Source organism: Arvicola amphibius, chromosome 6 (genome assembly GCF_903992535.2).
Source record: "Arvicola amphibius chromosome 6, mArvAmp1.2, whole genome shotgun sequence".
In the NCBI taxonomy this organism is placed as follows: Eukaryota; Metazoa; Chordata; class Mammalia; order Rodentia; family Cricetidae; genus Arvicola; species Arvicola amphibius.
The window spans coordinates 23,695,617-23,704,721 of NC_052052.2; the positions used below are offsets into that span (position 1 = coordinate 23,695,617).

Consider the following 9,105-nt stretch of genomic DNA (forward strand, 5'->3'; position numbering starts at 1 on the left):
GGTCATGTGGAATAGCCTGAGTCACAGCCGGCTGTCCCTGAGTCACAGACCCTATCCCTGACACTCATTTCTTCCAGTATTGTGAGGAATTGAATGGGAAAAAGAACAAAGTTGCCCAGGACAAAGCAAGCACTCAATGAATGGTAACTCTGTGGTTACTGTTTGAAACAATGTGCAGGTAGCAATTTTAAACTTTCAAGAAGTGAACAGCTGGGGCTGGAGAGCTGACTCAGATGGTAACGTGCTTGCCATACAAACCTGAAGCCACGAGTAGTAGTTCTATCCACAGAACCCATGGGTTTTTTGTATGTATGTATGTATGTATATATATATATATATATATATATATATATATATATATATATATATATATATATATATTTGAAAACGCCAGCAATGTGCTCTTATAATCTCAGAGCTGGGAACGTAGAGACGGGTGGATCCCTGGGGCTTGCTGGGATCCAGCCAGCCTTGTCTAAATGAGTGAGCTTCAGGCCACTCTGTCTCAACAACAACAATGAACAATAACAATAAAAATCTCAAGATTGCGCCGGGCGGTGGTGGCGCACGCCTTTAATCCCAGCACTCAGGAGGCAGAGGCAGGCGGATCTCTGAGTTCGAGGCCAGCCTGGTCTACAAGAGCTAGTTCCAGGACAGGCTCTAGAAACTACAGGGAAACCCTGTCTCGAAAAAACAACAACAACAAAAAATCTCAAGATTGGCAGCATCTGACAAATGACAGCGGAGGCTATCCTCTAGCCTCCACAAGCACACACACACACATACACAGGCACGCACACACAAATGTACGGACACAGAGAAATAAACTGCTACTAAAAGGTATAAAAGAAACAATATTTTAGAACAAATTTATGAGGCAGACAGAGAAGACGAAGTGTTTTGTTACTCTAATCGCTTTCTTTTCTTCAGTGGCAAACACGTCAGGATAATCTATGCACTGTGGCCATTTGTAGCCTGTGCCTTGTGCTAAGCACCCCTTTTCATTCAGCTCCCCAGTGTTCTTAGGCCCCATCCCCCAGTTAAACTGATGGTACCATTTACAAAGCTATAACTGGCCTCCTGTTTATTATCAAATGCACATTCCTCATAACCCCTCTACGTTTCACGTTGCGGGCTGATTTCTCCATCTCAGACATTTTCTTCGCTTGACTTGTGTGATACTAATACCCATGGCCAACAGCATGTCTGTCTGGCCATGTGTCCATCTGAGACACCACGCGTGATTATGGGCAGGATGCCTGCATCACATAAGTAAGTTGAACAGTGCTTTTGCTTCTTGGATACTACTTGCTCTCTGCCATGCAGACTCCATCCCCGCTCCCCGGCTCCCTACAGGAGGCAATCTCTGGGCTCCATCTACACATCTCTGCATTGGTATTTTCACGTTGTTACCTTGGGTGAACTCAGCTAACACCATGGCTTCCATTAGTACATTTTCCATATTAGACTCTCCAACCTCTCTCTTTGGAGCACCAGTCACCTCCTGCTCCCAAGCACAGGGCTTGTCCCCTGAGAAGTTTGAGTATTGCTTTGAGATACTTCAACACTTACCTTTTCTTCTCCCCAAAACCAGTGTTCTGTGTGGTCTATCTTGTTTTAGCTAACTCTCTGCCCAGGATCAAGACTATATTGAAGCCATTTTATCCTGGTCTTTCCTATCCAATCACAGTCTTGCTCATTACTGACTGGACTGGCCTCTCACTTTCAATATGTCACCCAAATTCCTTACCCTGTCCCAGTCACACGGGTTAAATAACTTGCTGGCTGCTCGTCCATTTTCTCCCTACCAAACTCCAGTCTCCACCCTACTGTTGGGAATCTTAAACAGTACTTTCACGATACCGCTCTTACCTAGTGCAGATCTTCCGCTTCTCAACTGTAGGATAAAACTCTTCAGCTGCCAGCTCCATGCCTCCAATAGCTCCTCTAACCCTACAGTCTGTCCGCTTGAGCTTGCCAGACTAGTTAGCCCTGTCGGCTGACCCCTGAAACTCGCCAAATATTCTGGCTTCACATTTTATGAGCACTGTGTTTTCTTTCGGGAAATTCCTCCCATTTTCCTTCCAGAAGAACCCATCATGGGTTCATTTTGCTGCTCTCACTGTTTAATGTTATTATTATTATTATTATTATTATTATTATTATTATTATTATTATTATGTGTGTACGTGTGTGTGTGTAAGGGAAGTGGGGCAGACACATGCTGCAGCTTGCGTGCGTGTGGACATCAGAGGCCAACTGTAGGCAGTTGGCTCTCATCTTCCATCTCAGTGAGGCAGGGGCTCTTATTTCTGCTGCCGTGCCATAAACCAGGCTGACCCAATGAGTTTCCAGCTCATTCTCCACACTCCACCTCCCACTTCCCAGTAGAGGAAAAATGAGGATTTCCAACATGTTTTTTCACGTCCAGCTTTTTTGTTTTGTTTTGTTTTGTTTTGTTTTGTTTTGTTTTTTGAGACAGGGTCTCAGCTGTGGAACTATGTAGCCTTGGCTGTCCTGGAACTCACTCTGTAGACCAGGCTGGCCTCAAACTCACAGAGAGCTACCTGCCTCTGCCTCCGGAGTGTTGGGGTAACAATGTGCCCCACTATTCCTGGTTTGCATCTAGCTTTTAAGTGAGCTCCAGGGATCAGTCTATCAGGCTTGCAAGGCAAGAGCTTTGACCCACTGAGCCATCTCTCTTGATTTGCACCATCCCTGGATTTGCATTTTGAGAGAGGAGTTCCTGTAGTCCAAGCTGACCTCAAAGTCACTAAGCAGCTAAGGATAACCTTGAACTTCTAATCCTCCTACCTCTACCTCCCACGTGCTGAGTTGCAGGCATGTGCCAACATGCCTGGGTCTCCCGTGGCTCTCAACATCCCTTCCTTGGAAATCACAGTGCCAGGGAATTTTCCTTTCTTAATCAGTGTGATACTTTACACCTCAAAGTGGTGCCGATAAACACACACACACACACACACAAAGCCAGTGGCATTAGTTTACCAGAAACCACATTCCTAGTAATAGTAAAAATAGGATCTGGAGTCTTCTAAGCTGAGAATACCTGAACCCACGCCACCTCCCTCATCTCCTGTCTCCCCCAAAGCACAAATGCTGCACAGGGTTGGCACACAAGTAGGTGTTCAGTCACCGTGATGACGGAGAAGCTCGCTTAAAGGCTACCCCTCATGTTCACAGCACTGACAAAATTGCTTGGCCAGAGGATATCCGGGACCACCTCCTTTACTTGGCTTAACCTTTGACATACTTCAAAGACTTACTCTGATTCATTCTCAGAAGAAATTTGGGGCTGTGTGTGCAGAGATGGTTCAGTGGGTACAGCACATGCTATGCAATGTGAGGGCTCAAGTGTTAGTAATCTCTGCGCTCATGCAGCGGGGTGGGAAGTGGAGCCAGGAGAACCCCTGAGAAGACTGGCCCATATGGTGCAGCAGTAGCAAAGGGACCCTGTCTCAAAAGGGTGGAAGGTGAAGATTGACAGCTGAGGCTGTCCTCTGACCTCCATATATGCCATGGCATGTGCATGCGCACACACATACACACATACCACACATACATTTAAACACATATATTACATATACATGCGCATTGTACATGCGTACCCTCTGCCACACACACACACACACACACACACACACAAGAAATTTGGGGTTAAATAAAGTTAATGGGTCTTTTTCTGATTCAAACATGTATTGAGTTCTGGGGATGAGATCCATCATATATTCTGGGCCCCTCCTCGCTCTGCTTCCAAATGACCAGGAAGTAAAAACAGGCTGGCTAGCTGACTACAGTTCTGGAAATAGGCTCTAAGGTGAAGGGTGAGATTTCTTTGCTCTAATAGTTAAGATCTCAGTTTAAGAAACTACAGAAGTGAATCATAGGTGGAAATGGGGCTCAGGGGAGGAAAGGATGGTAGTAAGGAAGGAGAAAGAACAGAACGGAGGTGACACAGGAAACAGTCCCGGCAGGAGATGGACAGGCCCGCTCTGCACAGCTGTCTGAAGCTGTCAGGCTCACTGCTGTTGTGCATGGCTGGCACCATAAGCAGCAGGTTCCGGTCTGCTGACATGATTTACGATCGGCCTGCAACTCGCAGTGTTGCTCAGACTGACCTAGAACTCTGTATGTAGCCCAGGCTGCCTTGGAACTTGAGATCATCCTGCCTCCCTCAGTTGCTCAGGTGCTAGGATTACAGGCGTGTGCAAGCATCCTGGCTGCAATCCTTTCTTAATTCACCTTCTAGCTTCTGACTTTTCTGGGCTTCGCAGGTTTGATGCTTCCCGTGCTTCCCCGACAGCGACTTTTCTGCATGTGGTTTACATTCGCCCTCTTACGATGATACCTTGAGTGCCAAGCGCTGTGCCCAGGGTTCAGGCTCTCTACCTTGAAGCTGTTGAAAACCGCCCTTTCCTATTTCTATGTATCGAACCTTTTTTCGGAAGCCATGGTGAGAAAGACCAGGAGTGAGGCTCGAAGAAGCCAATGAGGGGAATACATGGGACAATATCACTGGAAAATTATGATAGGAATGAGACATATAAGCCAGCTTTTAAAAAGTTACACGATAAAGGAAGGGAGACAAAATTGTAACATAAAGACATTTCCCAAATAAAAAGAAGTGGGGAGGGGGCGGCGGCAGTGTGTGGGGCCGATTCCCTTGAGATACAATTTTCCTTAGTGGTAGGGCTAACTGAGCCTTTGGTTTTGGTGTCCTCTCTCATTTTTGTGATAAACTCCTATTCACCCTTCAAAACCTTGCTGAAGCATGTCCTCTGGAAAGCCACCTCTGACATTAGATACATTTAAACAGATTCTTCCTTCTCGTGTTCTCGCTTCCCCATCCGTTGTTACCACTTCAGCTAACAATTCTGTCTCTCCCACCACCTCTCTGAGGACAAGGGCTAATTATCCCAATCCCCGTTGCATCCTCTAGACACAACAGAGTGCCTGGCATATACCAAGTGTTTGTCATTCTGCTGATAAATACACCCAGTGCAGCCTGCAAGTATAATTTCCACTTCAGTGGCAAAACTCGGTTTGGTTGCTGGGCTCCTCACATGGAAGGACGATTCCCCTTGTTGTGAACAAACGATTCGAGACTCATAAAGTAAGCTCCATCCACAATGGCACATTAGTCTGTTCTTCATACCCTGGAGACGGGAGCATTTCCCCTCCACATTAAACCTCTCGGGGCGGCTTGATATTAGCAGCCCATCTCTGCGCTAGCATTTCTATTGTGGCGAAGGCTAAATTACACCATGAGCCTAAAGAGGCCACCAGTCTTAGTGAATTGGGGGAGGGGGTAATTAGAAGAGAAACATTTCTGTAGCAGACCTAGGAGCGGGAGATGGAGGAGGAAGTTGATTTAAACCTAGCATTATCAGAAATTAGCTAGAAACTCAAGTCAAACAGGAGCTTCCTCTGGACATGACAACAGACCCTGGTGTCCAGCAGAAATCTTTCCCTACGGGTGTCAGGTCAGAAAACAGGGGCCAGTGCCTGCCTTGGACACCCCTTTTTCCCGTACCTTGGGACCTGCTTTTGCTCTTGTTTTCGCCTTCCAATAACAACCACAGTTTGCTCCCCCACGCACTGTCTCGATCACGCCTTCGTCCTCCAGCAACCCCAACTAGGCTTAACGAGGAATCAAAAGTGCCAGAAGCTGGGCTGTCAGGCCGCTGCAGAGCAGACGGTGCAATGGGCAGGCCGGACCCCGGTGTCCCCGCAGTCCCCGCGAGGACACGGGCCGCAGGGGGCGGGCCTTTGCACGTAAGGAGGCCACGCGCCCCCGAGATCGCAAGACTGCAGGGACTTCAGCGGCTCTCTCACAGTCTCCCGCGAGCCCCCGACCCGCGAGATCGCCGCGGTCCTCATTGCGGCCGGGTCCGGGTCCGCCGTGAGCCGGTGTCCACAGCGCTGCCCAGCTTCACGCGGCCCGTCCCGCTCGCCGCACCGTGACAGCTGGGTGCCCAAAGGGTTAAGCCCGCCGCGCCGCCCCGGGTGTCCCCCGCGAGCCGCCCCGCCGCCGCCAGCCGGCCCCAGCGCGCACGCGCCCGCCCGTTACCTGCGGTGGCCTCCGCGCTCCTCCTCCACCTGGCCGCGCTCTCCCGGGGCCGCCCCTCTGCCCGCCCCCTCGGCTCTCCGCCGCGCACCCTGCTGGCTGCCAGGCCGCTGTCCGCGGAGGAGGGGCCTGGGGGCGATTACCATGTATTAGCATACCGTAGCGTGTCACGTGGCTGGCCCAGCCAATGGTCACTTTGGAAAGGCGGAGATTGAACTGAACACGCCTTGGTGCTGCTCCGGGCCTGAACCGGTGGCCATGGCAACGGAGGGGAAGGCGAAGGAGGGGGGAGGCGCTGGAGCCTTGTGGTCCCCTGGGAGCATCAGGGCTACCTGAGCTCCGCACCGCGACCGCCGCGTACAGTTTCCGACTCGGTATATGGAGGGCACCTCAAATTGGCCAGGCTAGGGAAATACAGATTCCGGAAACGCTCTGAGCACTTAAACCACGTGCCTAACACTTTTCTGCAGATAACTCAGGAAGTACCTATCATAAACTTAACTGGATAGTGGGGCAAGCTTATGCTCAGAGAGGCTCAGTCACTGACCCAAAGTCATACAACCACACCACACGGAAAAAGTAGAGACATGAAAACTTCAGTCAGGGCTAGGGATCTTCTGCGTTCCTCTCCCTTCGCAATTCCAAACAGTCACGAAAAAGACTATGCAAACAGTCGAGAGAATCTTTGTACGTCACCTGTAGAGCGCCTTTGCACTGCCTTACAATGACCTTTTGAGGCAGAAACCTTATACCCATATTACAGGTGAGAGAAACGAAGCTTGGAGATGATGGGACCTGCCCTGGGTCAAAGAACTATGAGGAGCCAATAGCTAATTACTCATATCTATGTGTGCTCAAGCTATAGGAAATTTTACACCCGTCCGAATCATGGTATTGCTATAGCTACTTTACAAATCCGGACACCGAAGGGCAAGCAAATTGTCCACATTTATACCTCCAGAATCTCAAACAATAGATTACCAGCCTGGCTTATCTGACTCCAAAGCTATGTTCTAACAGCATCTCATTGCACCAGGCTCACTGAATTTGGATTTAGGCATAAGAACGCCATGCCTAACAGAACTGCCACTCAAGACTGGAATATATTCTGTGACAAGAGGCATATATTAAGGTCGCAGAAGATAAATATTAGAGTCACCAAGTTGGTAGGGGATCTAGAATCCTGTCTCTCTCTCCTTCACCTCCGTGGATCTGATAATTCACCTAAAAGCACCAACATTCCCGTGTGGACTCTTTTAGCCCAATGGCTCACTGGTTTTAATGTATCATGTATGGATTACTAGATGAGGCCCTATGATTTAAATGAGCTATCTAGGCACTTTAAGATCATTTGAAATATATGAACATTTCATCTTACCAAACTGACTTAAAATTCAATTGGGCACAAACATAGAGACTAACCTCCTTAGGTTAACATCCTGCTTGGCTACTCATTGGCTGTGTGATCTACAGCAAGCTATGTAAGCCTGTCTGTGACTCAGTTTCTTCACTAACAGGATAGGAAAGGTGTGTGTGGAAGCATTAAAGAATTAGTATGTATAAAAGGCATATAATACAGGCCGGGTCCAGTGAGTAAGACTTCATCCTTGCTAGCTATGGTCATTGTTACATCTGGCACAGGATCTCCCAGAGGACAGATAGCCCATGTGTTCAGACCTCTCCTCCCTTCCTGGCACTGGGACCCTGAAGCTGCCTGTCATCCTCTGTGGCACATTAAACAGCCTGTTGTACTGGTGGAGGCTTGTTATCTCTCCGAATGACATTCTCTCTTCTAGGGACCATAAATAATTCCTGGACTCAAAGGACCTGGTTTCTCTTGCACATCTCCTAGCACCAAATTACCGAAGTGACTCCCCGTCAAAGAGGAGCTGGGCAAGCCGTGCAGCCATAAGTCAGGCTCCTTAAAGCAGTTTTATGAGTGCCTTAATGAGGGAGATGAGCTGTCCTCAGGAACCGGGGCAGTCTTTCCTGGCCACAGGAAATGAGCGCTTTGTGTGCTCAAAGGGTCTCAAAGCCCAGGCACAAGGAGTGTTCAGGAAGTGGGCGAGGGACTAGATGTTGTTGACTCAGACAGCCCCAGGGCTAAACAGCTCCATCCTGCTATTCTCCCCAGAAGGTCAAATTACTCCGGCTCTTACAGCAGCAATAGCACCAAAGGGGTGGCTTGTGTGGCTGTAGGTGTTAATCCTCTGCCTCCTACTATGTGCACAAGCTGTCACCCCAACTCCTCCCCACAAGACACCACGGTATAGAGCAGCCATTAATGGCAGTTCCCTGGAGTGGATGGACTGGATATGAACCCTGCTCCCTCCGCTTAAGTGGGAAAGTTCCTTAACCTCCTTGCATCTCATCTTCCTTATCTGGGAAAAAACGGGACAAAGAGCTGTCGCAGGTTCTTGATGGGGTCAAATGAGTTACTAAGAGAGTATGCAGGACACCCTCTGGTAAATATTGCTGATGCATTAGTTAAGCAAAGGCACTGAAGTCTAGTAAATGTACATTCCATACCTGTACCTGCAGCCTTGAACAGAGTGCCTTAGGCCCTCTCTCCAGCTCTCGGTGCCCCCACCCAGTCCCTTCTAATGTGCGTTTTAGAGGTTGTCCAGGAGAAGAAGACCCTATGCTAGAGAGTTTTGGTTTGTACCCAAGATCCACCGCACTCCTTGCTCTATGTGTGAACTCGTTATTTTACACATCTGGGCCTGAGTGCCCTTATTTGTGAAGTGAGGTTAACGCCCCCTGGAGTTGTTGTGAGCATTCATCAGACAGGGGTCTGGCAGGGGATGGCGAAGGGTTGAATAGGACAGAGGTTCTGTTCAATCTAAGTTATTCTCCATTTTTACTTAGCTCCCAGTCATGAAAACAACTAAAGACTACAAAGGACTTACCTTGGCCTTCTGTTATATATACCACTTTTCTTAATACTCACACCAGGTCAAGAATACAGGCAGAGGCAGTAACTTGTCCAAGATCTCCATGGGAGTCTGTGGGTCCTGCCG

The 9,105-nt window shown here is 48.7% G+C and overlaps 1 protein-coding gene across 1 annotated transcript in view; it reads right to left on the bottom strand.

Moving 5' to 3' along the window:
• Phc2 (polyhomeotic homolog 2) overlaps positions 1–6,120 on the bottom strand; it is a 99,559-nt gene extending 93,439 nt beyond the window's left edge. The window contains exon 1 of the mRNA XM_038334177.2: positions 6,089–6,120. The gene's annotated coding sequence lies outside the window, so the exon portion shown is untranslated. The remainder of the gene's footprint in view (positions 1–6,088) is intronic.
• Between the last annotated feature and the right edge of the window lie 2,985 nt (positions 6,121–9,105).